Below are 23,608 nucleotides of genomic sequence, written 5' to 3'. Positions count from 1 at the left end.
GAGGGACTGAGTCTCTGGGAGCAAGGTAAGCACGGGCGGGCTGGTGCTTACTCACTGATCTGCACTGAACACTTTCCTTGTTACCCTCCTGAGAGGGACCGGGTCTCCGGGAGTAAGGTAAGCATGGGCGTAGCACAAAGTAGCAGGCCGGAAGAGCAGGAGAAAGGGGTAAAACCCAAGGAGCCAAGGAGAAGAGCAATCAGCCGAAGGGATTAGGTGAGGAGGGGAAACTCAGGGACACCCAAATAAAAACTAGTCCCCTCTTTTTATGCTTTTTGAAATATATAATTAGAATAAATTACTAAATTAAAATATTGTCACTTAAAAAAAATAAGAAATAAATTACAGACACACATACACACACACCAAAACAACCTCAACAGTAGAATATCCTTCATCTTTGGGTTGGAGACAGAAATGAGATACTCATGAAGCAAGGGAGTTTAGAATGTGGAAGCAAGTGTCAGGAGATAGGAGAATGTTATGGAATGAATTGTGTCCCCATGTGTCAACATAGCTGGGACACAATTTTCAGTGGTTGGGCAATTATGTAATGATGTAATCATTCCCCACTTGTGATCTGATGTGATCAGTCAATCAATTATAAGAGGATTAGGGTGGGATAGAGCACCCTTACTTGAGTTACAACCTTAATCCAATGTATGGGGAATTTCCCTGGAATGTGGACTGCATCACCTTTTGTCTTACAAGAAATGAAAGGAAAGAGAAGCAAGCAGAGTGAGAGAGAGAGACTTACTATCACTAAGAAAAAGGAGCTGAGAGTGGAGTTTGTACTTTAGACCTGGGGTCTCTGCACTGAGAACTCCCAAGATCCACGGGAAGATTGATGCCAAGCCACCTGCAGTCACCCAGGAACAGAAGCTAAAGGAGTCAAGGACATTCCTACAAAGCCAACAGAGAGAGAAAGCCTTACCCTAGAGCTGGCTCTCTGAATTTGGACTTCTAGCCTCCTAAACTGTGAGAATACTGGAAAAATGTTTGCTTGTGCTTTATTGACTATGCAAAGGCAATTGATTGTGTGGATCATGACAAATTATGGATAACATTGAGAAGAATGGGAATTCCCAAACACTTGATCATACTCATGAGGAACCTGGACCTTGACCAGGAGGGTTTTGTTCAAACAGAACAAGGGGACACTGCATGGTTTAAAATCAGGAAGGGAGTGTGTCAAGGTTGTATCCTTTCCCCATACTTATTCAATCTATATGCTGAGTAAATAATCCAAGAAGCTGGACTATATGGAGAAAAACATGGCATCAGGATTGGAGGACGAATCATTAACAATCTGAGATATGCAGACGATACAACTTAGCTTGCTGAAAGTGAGGATGACTTGAGGCACTTACTGATGAAGATTGAGAAAAGTAGTCTGCAGTATGGGTTATATCTCAATATAAAGAAGACAAAAATCCTCACAACTGGACCAATAAGCAGCATCATGATAAATGGAGAAAAGATTGAGGTTGTTAAAGAATTCACATTGCTTGGTTCTATAATCGAGGCCAATGGAAGCAGCAGTCAAGACATTAAACAACGTGTAGCATTGGGTAGGTCAGCTGCGAAGGAACTCTTTCATGTGCTGAGGAACAAGGATGCCTCCTTGGGGACTAAAGTGTGCCTAACACAGGCCATGATATTTCCAATTGCCTCAAACACACATGAGAACTGGACAATGAATAAGGAAGACCGAGAAGAGTCGAAGCTTTTGAGTTGTGGTGCTGGAGAAGAATGCTGAAGATACCATGGACTGCCAAAAGAACTAACAGATCTGTCCTGGAAGAAGTGCAGCCTAGATGCTCCTTGGAAGTGAGGATGGCCAGACTTTGTCTTATCTACTTTGGTCATGTTGTCAGAGGGGACCATTCCCTGGAGAAGGATGTCATGCTTGGTAAGGTGGAGTGTCGATGAAGGAGGGGAAGGCCTTCGATGAGATGGATTGACACAGTGGCTGCAACAATGGGCTCAAGTATAATCATGGAGCTGGCACGGGATTGGGCAGTGTTTTGTTCCGCTGTGCATGGGGTTGCTATGAGTCATAAGCGACTCGACAGCACCTAACAACAACAAAACTGTGAGAAAATAAATTTCTGTTTGTTAAAGTCATCCACTTGTGGTATTTCCAATATAGCAGCACTAGATTACTAAAACAGAGGGTTTAGTGCTTGCCTATTTCCCACTATGTAAATACTCCCACTATGTTGTTTCTGTTGTTAGGTGCCATTTAGTCAGCTCTGACTCATAGTGACTCCATGTACAACAGAACAAAACACTGCCCATCATGCACCATCTTTGCAACCCTTTCTCTTGAGCCCATGATTACAGCCACTGTGTGAATCCATCTTGTTGAGGACCTTCCCCTTTTTTACTGGCATTTCATTTGACCAAGCACGATATCCTTCTCCAGGGAATGGTCCCTTCCGACAACATGACCAAATTAGTTGAGATGAAGTCTGGCCATTCTTGCTTCTAAGGAGCATTCTGGCTCCAATTTTTCCAGGAGAGATTTGTTCATTCTTCTGGTAGTTCATAATATTTTCAGGATTCTTTGCCAACACCACAATTCAAAATCATCAACTCCCACTCTGGCCAAGCTCAAACCACTACTGTGGTGTTAAGGAGCCCTAATGGTTAAATGCTTGGCTGCTAACTGAATGGTTGGTGGTTCAAACCACTTGTGGCTTCACAAAAGAAGAACCTGGCTTTTGCTCCTGTGAAGATTACAGCCTAAAAAGACCCTATGGGGCAGTTCTACTCTATCCTATATTGTTGCTATGAGTTATTGTCTCTATGAGTCAGTGTTGCTATGAGTCAGAATCTACTTGATGGTGCCTAACAACAACACTGAAGTTAACTAGTTTGCAAAATTCCTGAAAATTTAACAATTAGCTCTCTACAGCCAATATGAGCAGGATCCAGCACTTCACTGGCTGTTTTCTGCTTATCAATTCTCTGAATCACTACCAACTGAAGACATGGCTTTGATAATTACATATTTACATAATGCTATTATTTTTGTTTTCTGATTCACCATAATTATTTTTCCTCTTCCTTGACATGTAAAATGTAAGTAAATTGATTTTTGGCTCTAATATGTGTATAAATCTTGCCATATGAAAGAAGAGAAAGTCTTATGACTATACTCTTTCTAGCATCTTTCTTCCAGTTCCTCCTGGCATATGGCCTTATAGGAGAGAGCAGCTCATAAACAGAGACAGGAAAAGTGTGGTAATATTTTAGCTTATAACTGTTTGTGAAAACTTTTCTCTGTGTCAAGCTTGAGCCAATAAAATGTTCTATGATTCTTTCAACGAAGAAGTCACCCAAAACATAATGATGATTAAAGTGAGGGGAAAGTTCAGCTATATAGAGAAATGAAGTTATGATACATGGTATGGCATGGATGAACCTTGAAAACATTATGCTGACTGAAATAAGTTAGACAAAATATATGTGTGTGTATATGTATATATATATATACACGTATATGCATATATTGTATGATCCCACAGATATGATATCCAAAAGAGGCAGTAGAGAGTTCATGGGGTCATCATGAGTCAGAATCAACTTGACTGCAACTGGGTTGATTTTTGGTTTAGAGAGACCAAAGGTTGTTAGTGGTTATCAGAAGTTGTGCCAGAGGTTGAGTTTCTGTCACGGGTGATGGAAAATTTTGGAAACAGATAGTGGTAATGATTGAAAAACATGAGGAATGTAATTAATGCTGCTGAGTTATACACATAAAAATGGTTAAATGGCAAATGTTTGTTATATATATTTCATCACAATAAAAAAATAATTAAATAAATGAGAGGGAAAAAAGAAAGAGACAAGTTCTTGTGACTATAAAAATAAGAATAAACATTATAGCCCTTTAGTTTGTGAAGGAGTCCTGGTGGTTAAAGTGCTCAGCTACTAACCAAAAGGTCAATGGTGCAAACCTCCAAGCCACTCTGTGGGAGAAAGAGACAGCAGAAAGATTGTTGTTGTTGTTGTTAGGTACCATTAAGTCAGTTTCAACTCATAGCAACCCTATGTACATCAGAACAAAATACTGCCCAGTCCTGCACCATTCTCACAATCATTGAGCTCATTGTTACAGTTGTGAATCCATCTCATTGAGGGTCTTCCCCTTTTTTGCTGACCCTCTACTTGACCCAGCATAATATCCTTCTCCAGGAACTGGTCCCTACTGACAACATGATCAAAGCATGAGAGATGAAGTCTGGCCATTCTCTCTTCTAAGGAGAATTCCAGCTGTACTTTCTCCAGGACAGAATTGTTTGTCTAGCAGTCCATGGTGCATTCAATATTCTTCAACAACACCATAACTGAAATGAAATCAAATAGATTCTTCTACAATCTTCTTTATTCATTGTCCAGCTCTCACATGTATATGAAGCTATTGAAACTACCATGGCTTGGTTCAGGTGTACCTTAGTCTTCAAAGTAACATCTTTGCCCTTTAACACTTCAAAGAGGTCTTTACAGCAGATTTTCCAATGCAATACATCATTTGATTTCTGGACTTTTGTGCCCATGGGCATTGATTATGGATCCAAATAAAATGAAATCTTTGACAGCTTCAATCTTTTCTCTATTTATCCTGATGTTGCTTATTGGTCCTGTTGCAAGGATTTTGTTTTCTTCATGTTGAAGAATAATCCATACTGAGGGCTATAGTCTTTGATCTTCATCAGTAAGGGCTTCAAGTCTACTTCATTTTTAGCAAGCAAGGTTGTGTCATCTGCATATTGCAGGTTGTTAATGAGTTTTCCTCCAAAACTGATGCCATATTCTTCCTCATATGATACAGCTTCTTGGATCATTTGCTCAGCATGCAGACTGAATAAGTATGGTGTAATAATATAATCCTGACACACACCTTTCCTGATTTTAAACCACACAATATCTCCTTGTTCTGTTTGAATGACTGTGACTTGGTTTATGTACAGGTTTCTTCTGAGCACAATTAAGTGTTCTGGAATTCCCATTCTTAATAATATTATCCATAATTTGTTATGATCAGTCAAATATTTTTGCATAGTCAATAAAGCACAGGTAAACATCTTTCTGGTATTCTTTTCTTTCAGCCAAGATTCATCTGACATCAACATTAATATCCCTCATTCCATGCCCTCTTCTGAATATGGCTTGAATTTCTGGCAGCTCCATGTCAATATACTGCTGCAGCTGTTTTTGAATTGTTTTCAGCAAAATTGTATTTCCCTGTGAGATTCATAATATTGTTCAATAATTTCTGCCTTCTGTTGGATCACTTTTCTTTGGAATGGGTACAAATATGGATCTCTTACAGTCAGTTGGCCAGGTACTTGTCTTCCAAATTTCTTGGCATAAATGAGTGAATACCTCCAGCTCTGCATTCATTCATTTAAAATCTCAATGGGTATTCCCTAAGTCCTGGAACCTTGTTTTTAGACAATTCTTTCAGTAGACCTTGAACTTCTTTCTTCAATACCATCAGTTCTTGAACATATGCTACCTTCTGAAATGACAGCAGGCCAACCAATTATTTTTTGATACTATCTATTTCTTCCATTTCTGCTGATGCTTCTTGCATCATTTGATATTTGGCCTATTTAAAAAAAAAAAAAAAAACTGCCATCGAATCAATTCCTACTCATAGCAACCTCCACTGGGTTCCCAAGACAGTAAATCTTTACAGAAGTAGATTGCTCAGTCTTGCTTCTGCAGAATGGCTGGTGGGTTTGAACCACCAACCTTCTGGTTAGCAGTCAAATGCCTTAGGCACTGTTCTACAAGAGCTCCTTATTTGGCCCATAGAATCCTTCAATATTGCAACTTGAGCCTTAAATTTTTTCTTCAGTTCTTTCTGCTTGAGAAGGCCTGAACATGTTTTCCCCTTGATATTTTTGTTATAATACTTCACTTTGTTCTCTCAGGGTGACCTTTGAAATTTCCTGTTCAGCTTTTTTATTTCATTTCTTCAATTCTCTTTACCTACACTCAGTTCAAAAGTAAGTTTCAGAATCTCTTCTGACATCCGTTTTGGTCTTCTCTTCCTTTCTTGTATTTTTAATGACCTTTTGCTTTCTTCATATATGAAGTTCTTGGTTCCACAACTCTTCTGGACTTTGATCACTGATGTTCAGTGCATCAAATCTGTTCTTTTGATTGTCTCTAAATTCAGATGTGATATGCCCAAGATCATATTTTGGTTCTTGATGGACTTGCTTTAATTTTCCTCAGTCTCAACATAAGCTTTCTAGTCACTGTTAATATTGTTTAAAAAAGGTATTTGTAATGAATAAGTTGTTGGTCATGCAAAATTCTGTCATGCATTCTCTGGTGTCTTTTCTATCACCAAGGCCATATTTTCCAACTACTGATGCTTCCTCTTTGCTTCCAACTTTTGTACTCCAATCACCAGTAATTATTATACATCTTGATTGCATGTTTTGTCAATTTCAGTCTGCAGAAATTGGTAAAAATCTTCAATTTCCTCATCATTGGCTTTAGTGGTTGGTGTGTAAATTTGAATAACAGTAATATTAACTGCTTCTACTTGTAGGCATACAGATATTATCTGTCCCTGATATCACTGTACTTAAGGATTGATCTTGAAATGAATGTGGCACCATTTCTCTTCAATTTGTCATCATCCCTAGTACAGTCGATACAGTAGAGTGTATGATTGCCAAGTCAAAATGACCAACACCAGTCCATTTCAGCTCACTTAAAAAAAAATTTAAAAAAAAAACCTCACTGCTGTCATGTTGAATCTGACTCATAGTGACCCTTCCTTGGGTTTCCAAGGCAGTATCTCTGTGGAAGTAGATTACCCAGTCTTCTTTCTGAGGAGTGGCTGGTGGGTTTGAACCACCAGCCTTCTGATTAACAGTCAAATGTCTTAGGCACTACACCACCAGAACTCCCTAATACCTAGGACATTAATCTTTATGCATTTCATTTTTGACACCTTTAATTTTCCTAGATACATATTCCATATATTCATTGTTCCAATTATTAATGGGTGTTTGCTGCTGTTTCTTCTCATTTTGAGGCTTACCAACATCAGCAAATGAAAGTCCCAAAATCTTTACTCCATCCACCTCATTAAGATCGACTCTACTTCAAGGAGGCAGCTCTTCTCAGTCATATTTTGAATGCCTTCCAACCCTGAGGGGTTCATCTTCTGACACTATATCAGTGTTTCCCTGCTATTCATAAGGTTTTCAGTGGTCCATATTTTTAGACATGAACCTGGCTACATCCTTCTTCTTAGACAATTTTAATCTGGAAGTTAAACTGAAACCTGTCCACTATAGGTGACCCTGCTGGTATTTGAAATACCAGTGGCATAGCTTCCAGCATCACAGCAACACACGTCACCACAGTATGCCAAACTGACAGATGAGTGATGGAGCAGAAATATTACAGCCTTTGATACTCTATGGGCAGTTCAACTCTGTCCTATGGGATCACCATGGGATAGAATTGACTCAAAGACAGTGGGTTAGTTTATGAAATACTTACACACTCATCCTTACAGTTGTGGATATTGAATTTTAAGAGGACATTGATAAATGGGAGAGTATCCAGTGAAGACCAACAACAATAAAAGATGTTAGTTGTTCTAGACAGTTTACAGAGGGCATGCACTCTAACAGGGTTTTTTATGTTCAATCTTATTTGGTTCTTTCAACTCTCCTATGATTTTATAGATGAGGAAATTGCAGTTGGAGAATATGATTAGTAACTCTGTCATGTATTTGATAAATGGTGAAGTTGGGATTTAGACCCAGGTAGTTTAATTTCAGAAGCTATACTGCTAACCAAGGAGATCTGGTAGTGAAGTAGAGGCATATGACTGCTAACCAAAAGTTCAGTGGTTCAAACCCATCAACCACTCCATGGAAGGAAGATGGGGAGATCTACTTCCATAAAGATTTACAGTCTTGGAAACCCAATGAGGGTTTCTATGAGTCAGAATTGACTCAATGGCAGTGAGGTTTTTGTTTTGTTTTGTTAAATATGCTTTTAACCACTAGACAGTATTTCAAACTACATTCTATGATACATTTAGTCTGAAGTATAGACTAGCCAGCAATGCTCCAAATATTTTCCAGTTCTCAAAAGTCCTTCAACTAGGTTGAGAAATTACATCTATAGGTGTCTTCAAGAGGAAACACTAGGACAGAGAGTAAACGATGAAAAAAAAAAAAAACTAAATTGGATACAATAACAGGTTCATCTTTCTTTAGTAGAAACCCAAAATAAAAGGGGCTATCTTGAGATAGTATGAATCAAAATGAAAGGGGCTATCTTGGGATACCATGATTTTTTCATTATTGCAGAGGCCCAGACAAAGTCTGAATTACAGGTTTTGGGTATTTTAGGAATAATGTGGACTAAGAAGTGTAGTTTGGATTAGATAACTTCTCTGTTCTATCCAAAGCAGTAGTCACTACCCACGTTTGGCTATTTAAATGAATTAGAACTAAAAACTGAGTTTCTCAGTCAAACTAACCAAATTCCAAATGCTCAGTAGCCAGTTGGGACTAATAACTACCAAGTTGGATAGTGCAGATACATAGAATATTTTTTAATATTTCAGCAAGTTCTATTGAACAATGCTACTCTAAACTACAAAATATACTCTTTATAATTCTTTTGCCTTTGAGAAAGTAGGATGAGTTATTTTCTAGATTTTATAGATGAGGAAATTGAGAATGAGAATTTTATTTTCTTGCCTAACCAAAAAAGAAACTAGTTTTCATTAAGTTGATCCTGACTCATGCAACCCCATTTGTGTCAAAGTTGGGATCTCACTGGCAGATTTTTCAGAAGTAGATCATCAGGTCTTTCTTCCAGAGTGCCTCTGGATGGACTACAATCTCCAACCTTTGGGTTAGCAATCCATCAGCCCTGGAAACTCTATGGGGCAGTTCTATTCTGTCCTGTAGGTTCACTGTGAGTTGGAATTGACTAAATGGCAATGAGAATGAATAAATGAAATGGAATAACTTTCCTTCAGATTGTTCTTAAAGAGAAAACAAAACTAGATTACAATGAGTCAACCCAATGCATGATGATCCCATGTGATTAGAGTAGAACTATGCTCCATAGAGTTTTCAGTTATTAAGTTTTCAGAAGCAGATCACCAGGACTTTCTTCCTCAGAGTTTACTTACAGTGTTGTTACTATATCATTATTTAGTTTTTAGGGCAAGTTGTCCTAATAACTGCATCTTGCATAACTTTTATTGTGTATCTTTTGGGGAGAAGAAAACTATCTTCCATTGTTGGTGTTTCTTTCCAAAAGTATATCCACATTTTTGACCAAGAGAACTTCTAGACTTCAAATTTAGATCAGAAATCAAGTTACCTAAACTTGTTGGTCCTTTTTAAACTTGAACTGTATGACTTTATACCAGGAATTTTTAAAACCACCTGGCTATTTCAGTATGCTCACACTGTTATAAATTCAAATTCATATTGCTTATTACTTTCAGAATCTCTTACTTCAATATATATAATTACTCTTTACCTAAGAAACACACCAAGTCAGCCACTTGGATGTATTATTATATCAACTACACTCCATTTCTGTCATCCCAATTATTATCAGAGGTAGAAATAACTGCAAGGATAATGAAAATAAATTATTATTACAAACTATTAAAATAGGTTATTCCATTTGATGAATAATATTACTTTGACCTCATATTACATTCATATTTCAAGGAGCTGATGTAATTTGTGGTATTTACTAAATACGTGAGGAGAGTGGAGCTAAGATGGAGAACTAGTTGGAAGTTGGACACTCCAGGCTGTCCTTTTATAACAAAAGACCTGAGGAATCAGATGAAAAAGACACAGATGGTAATCCTAGAACTCTGAGGTTCAAATGAAGGTATAATGAAGTAGATGTTGATTGGAAGAAGAAACTGAATGAAGACAGTAAACGAGGAGAGATATCTAGTGGTACCTTGTCAGCTCGTCTGGCACAGCTAGGCCATTCTGACTCATTACAAGCAGTGTTCTGGGTAAGGAACATAGGAAGGCAGCTTTACAGAATCTCCAATAAGACAGACTCACAGTGTAGGCAAATTGAAAATGAAACAAGGTAAGCAGAACATGAGCCAGATCTAAGGAAGGTAGTGCAAGGGGAGAGGCTGCTTTGAGGAAAGTGGGTGAGGACTCCAAGGAATCAAGTGACCACAAAGCAGGGAGGGAGCTAGTAAATAGGGATAGAGCCACTCACTAGCTATGGTTCCTAATTGTTTTGGTTAGGTTCTCACACAATGGAGAATGTGTATAGGGTGGGGAGTGGAGACACTGGACTCAAAGCAGCCTCTCCCCTTGCATTGAGTCAGGGCAGGAAGCAGATAACTGGCTGAATTTGTCCAGAAGTACACTAGTGCCCATGTTGGGGATCGGTGAACATGGAAGTATGATCTCCTCCCTTACTTTCCTACCCTCACAGTAAAAGAAATGTGCCTCCCCCACCTATCTGGCAACCAGTGTTGTACCCCTCAACTGGCCCTCCCCTGTTGGGGTCTGCCAAGCCCAACTTCCCCACCCATGGCTCCCAGAACTCCACTTCCCTGGTGGCCTTGGTGTATTCCTGCAAATCAAGTGGCATGTGCCCTCTGCCTCTGTAGATGATAGGGCACACTCCTGTGGGTAAAGCATAGTGTACCTATAGTCTCTTCAGTTGACACTCACACTCCTGTAGATCAGATACCACAAGTACATTGTATTTGCATTTGGTGGCACATACTCTCACTGTCTCTGCAGTGCACACTTGCCCACTTCTGTGCTCATGATGCTTTTATCTCTTTTTTCCTGTCCTCCCTTTTTCTTTTTTCCTCTTCCCTTTTCTTTTTACCTTCCCTTTTATTTCCCATCCAGCAGGAGGGAGTGACTGCATCCACACTGCCCAGACACACCTGCCCCATCTCTTGGCCCATTCACTAGGGAAGTGCCACCACCTTCTTCTGTACTATTTGATATATGACAGACAGGAGCCAACAGTCACTCAGCCACCCTCAGCTGCTCTAAACAAACAGAGAACAGAGACTCATGACCACACTCTCACCCACTACCACACCCACTAGGAGATATGTGGTGAGTGTCTCAGTACTGCCAAACTAGCAACCAGAGTAGCATGCCCATCCTACCCACCCAAATATATCAAAACAAAACTAATAAATAACAAAGGTGAAACAAGTCACAATACAATCATCAAATAGATAGAAAAACACCACAATTTCTCAGAGACAGGAAACAATTTCATTTCACACAAGGGAACAGAACAAGGTGGTTCAAGCAAGTGACCAAAATACAGAGCTAGAAAACTTTCCTGAGGAAGAAATGATAATGAAATTACCTGATAAGGAATTCAAAAGAATTATATTTAGGACTTCAAAAAATTAAGAAAAAGATCAAGGAAAACAGACAAAACTCTATAATAACTCAAGAAAACAATACAAGAATTGACAAAATAAGTAGAATATTAGAAACTATACAAAAACAACAAATAGAAATTCAGAAGACTAATACTAAAATTTCAGCAATATATTATTATATTATATTATATTATATTATATTATATTATATTATATTATAATTATTATATAACACACTGGAATGACAAAAGAGTAGAATTGAATTAATGGAACACAGGATCCAGTTGGGACTAGTAACTACCAGGTTGGATAGTGCAGACGCATAGAACATTTTTTAATACTGAAACAAAATTGAAGACAAATCTTCTGACACTAATCTGTAAAAGAAAAAATCAGAAAAGAGAATGAAGAAAGCCTAAGAATTATGTAGGACTTCATCAAGAGAAATAATTTATGTGTAATTGGAATTCCAGAACAAAAAGGGGCAAAAAGAAAGAAAAAGCATGAGATAAAGTAAAAGATCTGTTGGCAGAAAACTTACTTAATATCACAAAAACCAAGAAGCTATCAATTCAAAAAGCCAATCAACTCCAAATAGGATAGACCCAAAAAGGAAATCACTAAGACATACCATAATCAAACTTTCCAAAACCAAAGACAAAGAAAGAATCTTGAAAGCAGACTGGGAAAAATGAAATGTTACCTACAAAGAAGAACCAATAATATTAAGCTCTTATTTCTTGGCAGAAAAAAATGCAGGCAAGAAGTAATGGGATGACATATATAAAATCCTGAAAGAAAAAAGAAACAATTGTCAACCAAAAAATTATATATCCAGTAAAATTGTCCTTTATATAAGGTGGTAAAATTAGGTCATTTCCAAATAAATAGAAATTAAGGGAATTTGTAAAGAGGACTAACCTTACAAGAAATGCTAAAGAGATTCCTTCAGACAGAGAATCAAAAATGTAAGACAACAACCTGAGATTAAAACAACATCACCCAGAAACCAAGCCAGATACAAAGTTTTCCAAAATAAAATAAACTTACAAGACTGAATATAGGGTACCAGAGACACCAATTTGTAAACAAAGACAACTACAAAATAAAAAGAGGGAATAAATCATTTAGTTACAGAATTTCCAAATGGAGAGGAAATCAAGACAATATCAAGATAGAACACACTATTTTAAATTTAGGAAGATAATAAGAAGTTACAGGGTAACCACAAAGAAAATTAATAAACCTAACAGAAATAAAAAGAAAATCATAAACATTAACACAAAGTCAATAGCAATGAAGGAAATGAAAAAAAATCTGTAAACAAAATGAACTCAGCACAGAGACATGTACAAAACAAAGTAATCAGAACTACACACAAACACACAATGACAGTAGTAAATTTGTACCTATTGATAATTTTACTGAATGTAAATACATTATATATACCAATCAAGGACAGAGAATGGCAGAATGCATAAGAAAATATGACCCATCAATATACTGCCTACAAGTGACACATTTTAGACACAAATTCAAAAATAAGTTAAAAATCAAAAAGTAGAAAAACATGTATCAAACAAATGGCCACTAAAAAAGAACAAGAATGGCAACATTAAATACCTGAAATTCACTAAGCCCTGGTATGTGGCAACCATGAAGTTTTCAGAATCACTATATTTGGGTTGGGGATAATCCATAGTAACACTTAGGTATCCTGAAAGGTGAGGAGGAATCCATTCTGACTGAATGAATTTTAAGAAACCAAAAATTATCTTTTTAAATCATGAATTTAAAAATCCATTTCTAAAATATGTGACATATTTCTTTGCCTAAGAATATAGAGTGACATGTAAGACACAATTTATTATGTGTTCATGAGCTAAATTAATTTTTATGAACATCAAGTAATACCCATATAAGATGCCATGCTCAATTGGCACAACATAGTACATAAAAATCTTGTTCTACATCCTACTTTGATAAGTAGTGACTGGGATCTTAAAAGGTATCAAGCAGCCATCTAAGATGCAACTATTGGTCTCCCCTCATCTGGAGCAAAGAAGAGTGAAGAAAATCAAAGTTATTTGAAAGCAATAAGTCCAAGGATATGATGGACCACAGAGACCTCAGCCTTCAATACCCTGAGACCAGAAGAACTAGATTGTGCCTGGGTACCAATGCCAACCACTCAGAAAATGATCAAAATTGGAGATCCTGGATGGAGTGGGAGATAAAATGTGGAACAAAATTCAAAAACACAAAAATGACCAGAATTACTGGTTGAATGGAGGCTAGTGGAACCCCCAAGACGATGGCCCTGGGTTATCCTTCAGGCCTGGAATTGGACTCACTTCTGTGGATTAGCTCTCAGCCAAACAGTAGAATGACCTACAAGCAGAACACCTACTCCAGGTAGGGGCACCTACCTACCCTAGGGACATGTACCCCCTAGATCAATCAACCATGACACATCAGAAAGGCATCATTTGCATAGAGGGAAAGCTGGACAAACAGGAATGCATAAATAAGAAAGGCACAGGGAAAAGGAAGGGATAGTCACAGGGAAACATGGGAGGAGAGCTTTTTATGGTGGTAGATTGTAATTGGGCCGTGAAACCAAATGTGCATGAACTGCGTGTAAAATGAATCTGCTTTGTAAATTTGCACTCACAATACAATAAAAAATTTTTAAAAAAAAGAAAGAAAGTATTGCCCATATGGGCTATATATGTGTAGTTACACAGAACAAGGGCTTTGGAGCCAAATAGAGCTGGATTTAAATCCCATCACTTAAGATGTTTTGGGGTGCAAATAACTTAAAACCCCAACTCAAGTGCCTTACATAGTTAAGAAATTATTATTTTATAATCAAAAATTTGGTTGTTAAGGTGGTTTTACCACCTTAATTTTTTACTTTAGGAAATCACCATGGATCCTGATCCTTTCTGTCTTTCATCTTTGCCATCTCAATGTTTTGGATTTGTCCTCAGACTATAGCTGGACATCACAGGAGTTATATTTGTCATATTTAGTCACAGTAAACAAGTTGCCATTGAATTGATCCCAATTCACGGTGACCTCATGTGTGTCAGAGTAGAATTGTGCTCCACAGAGTTTTCAATGGATGATTTCTTGGAAATAAATCACCAACCTTTCTTCCAAGGTGCCTCTTGGTGGACTCAAACCTCAACTTTTAAATTAGTATCTGAGTGCACTAACTATTTGCACCACCCAGAGACTCCTCAGGCACAATAGCAGTTGGTAAAAGAAGAGGTCTCGTCTCTTTTTGAAAGGGCTAAGACCTTTCCTTGAAGCTGCCTAATAGCCTTCTCTTCACATATCATGATTTACAGTTGAGTTATATCCATAACCCTGAACCATTCACTGGAACAGAATTGTCAGGATTAATTTAGAACAATCAGGATTCATCACCTGCAACTGAAGCCCATGATGCCATGGAAAAGTGTGAGCAAAACTGGGGCTACACCAAGAAAAAAGGAGATGGCGGTGATGGGTAAGTTCTTGGGCAAGTTACTTAATGTCATTAAGTCTTAATTTCTAAATGTGAAAGATGGAAAATATCTGTACCTAAGAAAAATGTGAGAATTGGATAGGGTGACCTATATAAAGCCCTTTTCCAGTGTTTGGAACATAGAAGACACTCTATGGTAGCTTTTTAAAAAAAAAAAAAAAAAAAATGTAGCCTGTACCCTGGATTGCTGTGCCTGTTCCACATGCTATTCTCAGGCATTGGTTTTCAGCACTTTCAGGGAATGTGCTTCTTGCTATTCATCACTGTTCCCAGTCTTTTTGATTTGGGTTTTCTGTCACTCATTTTTCTTTTATGTCTTGTCTCTTTTTGTTGCTTTTCTCTTTATCAAACTGTATCTGTGAGGTTTCTTTCTTGTCTCTCAGCATTATAATTTGTGTATGTTGTGTGAGAAAGTATGTGTGTATGAATGTATGTGTGTCTGTGTGTGTAGGAGATATTCATGGTCACAAGGGAGAAAATTTCTTCTACTTAATAAACACCTCCAGACACTGGGGATACTCACATTTAGTTGAAGAGAACCAAAAAATTTTCTCTCTGTTATGCTTGTGTAATTATGTACTTAGTATTACATTTGAAATCAGAATTGTTTGATTGAGATAAGTGGAGATAAGCAGAAAGGTCATTCAACAAACATTCCATGTTCAAATTACTGTACTAAGTGACAGATAGAGGCAAAGGTAAATCATAGAAAAAGCAAAATAAACACTGAAGAATGGTAAGTTTGTACAAAGAGATAATGAGCAACGAGATAGAAAATGCAATGTGAGAACATATTTGGAGATCTTTGGATGCTATGCTAAAAAGTTGGGACTATTTTTGGTATGGGACAGGGGCATAAAGAGACTTTTAAATACTTTCATTAGAGATGAAACAGAAACATGAAGAAAGACATGATTACAGAATACTAATCTGGCAGTAGTGTAAAAGAATAATTGGAAAGAGTGCAAAGTATTAGTCATCAAACCAGTTAGGATACTGTCAGTCAGGCTAGGCTGGTTATACTGGAGAGACAAACAAGTCTAAACATTGTAGAAGTACTTAAGAGATGAAATCAGTGGGTCTTAATAATGACTTTAAGTGGATGAAAGAAAGGAATGGATTTTGGTATTATCCACCAAGTTAAAGGACACTCAGAAGGACTAGTCCATATTTTGGAAACCAGCTTATGAGTAATTTGGAACTTGCTGAATTGGAGATCCCTTAGAATCACCTATATGTAGGCATGAAACTGGCAGATGGATTGATAAGTCTATATTACTCAGAGGAAAGTTGTAGGCTGGAGAAATAAAGGCATGAGTCATATGTGTATTGTAAAGTAGGTTGAATAGATGGAATGTCCAGCATCTCTTTCTCCATATTATTCAACCCAGTTTTCCTTTGGAAAACCACTCTTCTTCAATTGTGTAGAATTTTCATTTGATGCACCATGGTATATGTAATAAGCATTACTTTCTAAAGAAGTTGCTCGACTATATGCAGGAAAAAAAGCTGTACTCTATGCTCAATCTCTCCCTCTGTGTTTCAATGCCACCTCTCCTCCCCCCATTTTTTTCAGTGATTTTGGAGACCACTTATTACTAGAGATCCTGCAACTTTAGTTCCTTCTCATGGACAAATATATCTCCATCCTAGCTGATTGTTTCTTCTTTCCTCAGCAACCAGGCAACATCTCTGCTAAGATCTACTCACACCAGTAAATGGCTCTCATGGATAGGTCTTAACATGGCTCCACTCAAGTTTTCCTTTGTAGGTGACCTACCTCTAGTCTATTGAGAACTCACTACTTTTTGCCTTGAAAAACTCTATAAATGAAGGTTGATCCCAGGGCAGTCACCTTCCCCTTGTTTCACATAGCAATCACAAGCTACTTTTGTCAGTCTATCACCCTTAAAAATTTTTTCAGTCTCTTTTTTCTTCTTTCCTGTCCCTGATTCTTTCTTGTTTTGTTTGTTTTCCCATTTTCTGGTTCTCATCTTTTTCTTTCTTTTGGTGCTTTCCATCCCTTGTTTTTCCTTCTACAGTTTTTCCATATTTTCTTTACTATTCTTTCTTTTGTTCTTGCTCTTTTCTCTCATTCCTCCCTCCCCAGATATTGAGGCTTTTTTCAATATCTTTCTTTTATCCTTTTAAAATATATTTTGAAAGTTTCTTTTCACATTTATTGCATTTCTTTTCTTTCTTTCTTCTTTCTTCTCCTTCTTCTTCTTCTCCTTCTTCTCTTTCTTCTTCTTCTTTAAATTGTTCTTTTTGTTTATGTGGATTGAGTTTTTGTTCTCTTGTTTTTATTTTTTGGTGTTTTTTATTTTATTTTTTTAATTGAACTGAGTGAGAGACAGCAACAAATACCACACAACCCAAACACACCTGTACCTCCTACAGTACCACAGATTGAGTGAGGGCCAACATTTGCTTTTGCAGCAACTGACCAATCATAGAAAGTGGACAACAACAGCTTAGCTCACCTTCAATTGCTCTTTAGTAGTAGCTAAGAGAGATCTGTGAACACATTCTTTTTCTATATTACACCCACCAGGAGACAGGTGGTGAATGCCTAATTGCTAACAACTAGCAAATAGAGGAGCACAATACCCTACTCACACAGTATACAAAAATAAAAAATAAATAAAGGGGAAAAATCACACCAACATACAACACAAATTAAACATAGATACAAAAACACCACAAAGTCTTGGAAACAACAGACAATCACAGTTCACACAAAAAAAGCAAGATAAAGTAGTAGACACAAGGGACCAGGATACAAACCCAGAAAACATCCCTGAGGAAGGAGCAGCATTGGAACTTCTTGATAAGGCATTCAGAAGAATTATATTTGAGTACTTTCATGGGATTGAGAGACAGACCAAGAAAAACACTGACAAAATGAAGGAAAACACAGAGAAACTCTAGAACAATTTAGGAAAGCAATACAAGTGCCAATGGACAAAAAAAAATTTAGAAATGATACAAAAAAATCAAATAGAAATTCAGAAGATTAACACTAAGATTTCAGAAATAGATAACACATTGAATGGGAAAAGGACTAGAATCAAATCAATGGAAGATAAAATTAAAGAGCTTGAAGACAAATATCGCAATACTACTTTGTTAAAGGATCAATCAGACAAAAGAACAAAACAAAATGAAGAAAGCCTAAGATTCATGTGGGATACCATCAAAAGGAGTAACTTATGTGTAATGGGAATTCCAGAACAAGTAGAGACAGACAAAACCACAGAGAAAATTTTCAAAGATTTATTGGAAGAGAATTTCCCTACTATGATGAAAAATGAGACTATATCCATTCAAGAAGTTCTATGAACCGCAAACAGGATAGATCCTAAAAGAAAATCACCAAGACATATTATCAAACTCACCAAAACCAAAGACAAAAAAAGAATCCTGAAAGCAGCATGAGAAAAACAAAAAGTTACCTACAAAAGGAAACCCATAAGACAGAGCTCTGATTTCTCTGCGGAAACCATGCAGGCAAGAAGGCAATGGGATGATACATATAAAACCCTGAAAGAAAAAATTCCCAACCCCAAATTTTAAAACCAGCAAAACTGTTCCTTGGATATGATGGTGAGATTAGAGATTTCCAGATAAGCAGAAATTAAGGGAATTTGTTAAAAACCAGAGCTACTTTATGAGAGATGCTAGAAGGAGTCCTTTGGACAGAGAACCAACAACAACACACAACTGATGATTAACACACATGATGACATAACCCAGAAACCAAGCCAGTTATGGAAGTATCCAAAGTAAAATAACCTCACAAGACTATAAACAAAGAACCAGAGACATCAATTGGTAAATTAGGACATCTAGAAACAAAAAGAGGGAATAAACAGTGTAGTTACAGAACTTCTAATTGGTGAGGAAGTCAAGACAATTGCAAGATAGACTAGCCTGACTTAAACTTGGGAAGAAAACAATAAGTCACAGGGTAACCTCAAAGGAAAATAATAAACCTTTACATCAAAATAAAAAAGAGGGCAAACACCATATCTGTGTTGCAAATACTAAAACAACAGCAATGAAAGAGATGATAACATGACTCATGAACAAAATGAGCTCAGCCCTGAAAATTATACAGAACAAAGAAATCAGCAATGCCATGAAAAAACACACAACAAAATGGCATCAATAAATTCATACTTGTTGATAACTACACTGAATGTAAGTGGATTAAATGCACCACTGAAGAAACAGAGAGTTGCAGACTAGATAAGAAAACATGACCTATCAATATGGGGTAGAATCCAATCATTGGAAGACAGAATTAATGAGATTGAAGACAAATACCTGAATACTACTTTGGAAAGGGAACAATCAGAAAAAAGATCAAAACAAAATGAAGAAATCCTAAGATTCATGTGGGATATCAACTAAAGGAATAACCTATGTGTAACCAGAAGTCCAGAACAGGAAGAGAAAAAGAAAACCACTGAGAAAATTGTCCAAGACTTTTTGGAAGAGAACTTCCTTGATATGATGAAAGATGAGAATAAATCCATTCAGGAAGTTCAATGAACCCCAAACAGCATAGACCCCAAAGGAAAATCACCAAGACATATCATCATCAAACTCATCAAAACCAAAGACAAAGAAAGAATCCTGAAAGCAGCATGGAAAAAACGAAAAGTTGCCTACAAAGGACAACATGGTAGTTAAGTTTGTGTGTCAACTTGCTTAGCCCTGGTTCAGTGGCTGGGCAGCTGTATGTAGTATTCTCCATGATGAAACTGGTAATCAACGCCATGGTGGAATCTACTGTGAGTAGCTGAGTAGCTACCTTAGGGATGTGGTCTGCTTCCTGTATATAAGCAGAAGCCTTGGGGTATCTAGCTTATGGCATGCTTGAACCCTGCATGTAGCTGTGTCATTGTTCAGCAGCCCACCATGCTCTGCTGACCTTGGGACTTTCAATGGACTTGAGTTAATGGCCTGCCATGTGGTCTGGTAACATCGGGACTATGTCTTTTTACTTGTCAACATTGGGCTTGTCAGTCTCAGCAGCCAGCAGTTGTCTGAGTGAAGAAAAGCCTCTAGATCCAGTGGGCCAGGAGCAGGAGGCAGAGCTGAACCCAAAGGTTGAGGAGCTTTGGCAATTTGAACTCAGACTTACAGTCTCCAAACTGTAAGAGAATAAACTTCCATTTGTTCAAGCCATCCCATTTGTGGTATATATTCCTGTCAGAGCAGCACTAGGTAACCAGAACAGAATATGGTACTGAGAGAGTGGGGTGATGCTCTGACAGATAACTAAAATGTGGAAACTGGAGTGCATGTGTCCTTGATCTGAGACACTGGCAGAAAGACCCCAGTATGTGGCATGAGAGACAGCAGCAGCAGAGCCAAGAGATTGGCATGAGAGATGGCAGGAGCAGTATCGCAGGAGCAGAGCCAAGAGAACTGGCATGAGACAGTGACAGCCTTACCAGCCCATGAAGGAGAAAGCTGGATGCCATTGTGCAGGTGGCTTCCTTGCTGAGTGGGTTGTTTTGGGGCATTAATTGGTAGAAAAGATCAGCATGAAATGGAGTAGCAGGTTGGCCGGCCCATGGAGCAAGAAAGCTGAGTGCTTTTGGGGCAGGAAGATTTTCTGCAGAGTGGGTTGCCTTTGGCACTAATCAGCAGAAGTGGAGAGACCAAGGAAATGGGAAGCAGAGCTCCCTCAGGCTCAAAGGGTAGGACCATAGTCTTTAGGGGTGGAACCACCACAGACCCCTAGGTTTCAAAGAGCCAGACTTTCACCAACTTGGTTCTGGAGTGTGGGGCTGCTCATCCATGTGAGTTAGTGGGATGGAGTCTTAGCTGCTGCCCAAGAGAGAGGGGGCAGGGATGCCATGTCCAAGAGGGAGAGGAATGGGGCCCACCAGGCCAAGGGGGTGAGGTTGCCACTTAGAGGAACTAGGGGATTGGACCCACCCAGTGAGAGAGATATGTAGAGATGTTACCCAATGAAGATCTGTACAGGTGCCAAGTTGACAAGGGGTGGAACTGTGGTAGTTAAGTTTGTGTGTCAACTTGGCTAGACCTGGTTCAGTGGCTGGACAGCTGAATATAGTATTCCCCACGATGAGACTGGTAATCAACTCCATGTTGGAATCTATGGTGAGTAACTGAGTAGCTGCCTTAGGGATATGATCTGCTTCTTGTGTATAAGGAGAAGCCTTGGGGACTAGTCTATAGCTTATGGCATGCTTGAATCCTGCATGTAGCCATGTCATTGTTCAGCAACCTGCCATGCTCTGGCGACCTTGGGACTTTCAATGGACTTGAGTTAATGGTCTGTCATGTGATTTGGTAACATCAGGACTGTGCCTTTTTACTTGTCAATCTTGGGCTTGTCAGCCTCAGCAGCTAGCAGCTGTCTGAGTGAAGAAAAGCCTCTAGCTCCAGTGGGCCAGTAGCAGGAGGCAGAGCTGAACCCCAAGGTTGAGGAGCTTTCACCCAGCCCCTAGAGACTGACACTTTGAACTCAGACTTAAACCATCCAAACTGTAAGAGAATAAACTTCTTTTGTTCTAGACATCCCATCTATGGTATATATTCCTGTCAGAATTGCACTAGGTAACCAGAACAGACAACCAATAAGAAAAAGCTCTAATTTTTCAGCCGAAATCACACAAGTGAGAAGGCAATGGGATGGTATATATAAAACCCTGAAAGATAAAAATTTCCAACCAAGAATTATATACCCGGCTAAATTGTTCCTCAAATATGATGGTGAAATTAGGAGATTTCCAGATAAGCAGAAATTAAAGGAATTTGTTAAAACCAGACCAACCTTACAAGAGACACTAAAGGGAGTCCTATGAACAAAGAACAAATAATAACAAATAACAACTAACCATTAATACACATGATGACATAACCCAGAAACCAACAAAGGTAGGGAACTATCCAAAGTAAAATAAGCTTACAAGATTGTAAACAGGGAATCAGAGACATTAATTGGCAAATGAGGACAACTACAAACCCAAAAGAGGGAGAATATAGTGTAACAGAACTTGTAAATGGTGAGGAAGTCAAGAGAGTTGCAAGATAGAATGGACTGTGCTAAACTTGGGGAGAAAAGTATAAATCACAGGATAAACACAAAGAAAAATGATAAACCTTCTCATCATAATAAAAAAAGAGGACAAGCACAAATATTTAGCAAATACTAAAACAATAGCTACAAGGGAAATAATAACACAATTCATAAACATAATGAGCTCAGCACAGAAAATTATGTGGAAAAAGAAACCAGGAACACCATGAAAAAAATACATAACAAAATAACAGCAACCAATTCATACTTCTTGATAATTACACTGTATGTCAGTGGATTAAACATACCACTCAAGAGACAGAGTTGCAGATTGGATAAAAAAACATAACCCATTAATATGCTGTGTACAAGAGACACATCTTAGAGACAAAGACAAAGCTAGACTAAAAATCAAAGGTTGGAAAAAGATACACCAAGCGAATGGCAACCAAAAAAGAGCAGGAGTGGTAATATTAATATCTGATCAAATTGATTATAAGATAAAAACCACCATAAGAAACAAGGAAGGACATTCACAAAATGCAACTGCCATCAAGTCAGATCCGACTCCTAGCAACCACTCTTTGGGTTTCTGAGGCAGTATCACTATGGAAGTAGATTGCCCAGCCTTCCTTTTGAGGAGTGGGTGGTGGGTTTGAACCACCAGCTTTCTGGTTAGCAGTCAAATGCTTTAGGCACTATGCCACCAGAGCTCCTTGGAAGGAGATTATATAATGATTAAAAGATCAATTGAACAAGAAGATATAACCATAATAAATATCTATGGACCCAATGAAATAGCCCCAAAATGTATAAATCAGACTTTAACAGAATTGAAAAGGCAAATAGATGACTCTACAAGCATAGTAAAAGACTTTAATATACCACTTTCAATGAAAATGGAAAGAAATTCAACAAAGAAGCAGAAGAGCTCAACAGTACTATCCACCAACTCGACCTTACAGACATCTGCAGATAGGTGACAACAACAGCCTAATATGCATTCTTTTCCAATGCACATGGAGCATTCTCCATGATAAACCATATGTTCAGTCATAAAGCAAGCCTTAATAAATTTAAAAACATTGAAATACTGCAAAGCATCTTCCCAGATCACAATGCTATCAAATTAGAAATCAACAATAGGAAGATCAATGGAAAAAGAACAAACACATGGAAACTGAACAAGACCCTCCTTAAGAAAAACTAGGTAATACAAGAAATAAAAAATGAACTTAAAAAAATTCTTGAAACAAAGAAATCAAAAACCATGAAAAAGCACATAACAAAAATGACAGCAACAAATTTATATTTGCTGATAATTACATATCTGGCAAGGGACTTATCTCTAAGATTTATAGAGGAAGAGTGGATGACCAAACTATGGTACATACACATAATGGAATGCTATGCAGCACTAAAGAATAATGTAGAGTCTGCAAAACACCACATTATATGGATGAACTTGGAGGACATTATGCTGAGTGACATAAGTCAATCACAGAAGGACAAATATAGTATTAGTTCATTCTTGTGGAAGGTCAAGGAAAGGTTTATATAGGGAAGAAAACTTTCTTTCTTGGTTGCCAGG

Source organism: Orycteropus afer, unplaced genomic scaffold (assembly GCF_000298275.1).
Source record: "Orycteropus afer afer isolate SDZICR_OR568_19922 unplaced genomic scaffold, OryAfe1.0 scaffold00019, whole genome shotgun sequence".
Lineage (NCBI taxonomy): Eukaryota > Metazoa > Chordata > Mammalia > Tubulidentata > Orycteropodidae > Orycteropus > Orycteropus afer.
This window is presented reverse-complemented; position numbering follows the sequence as displayed.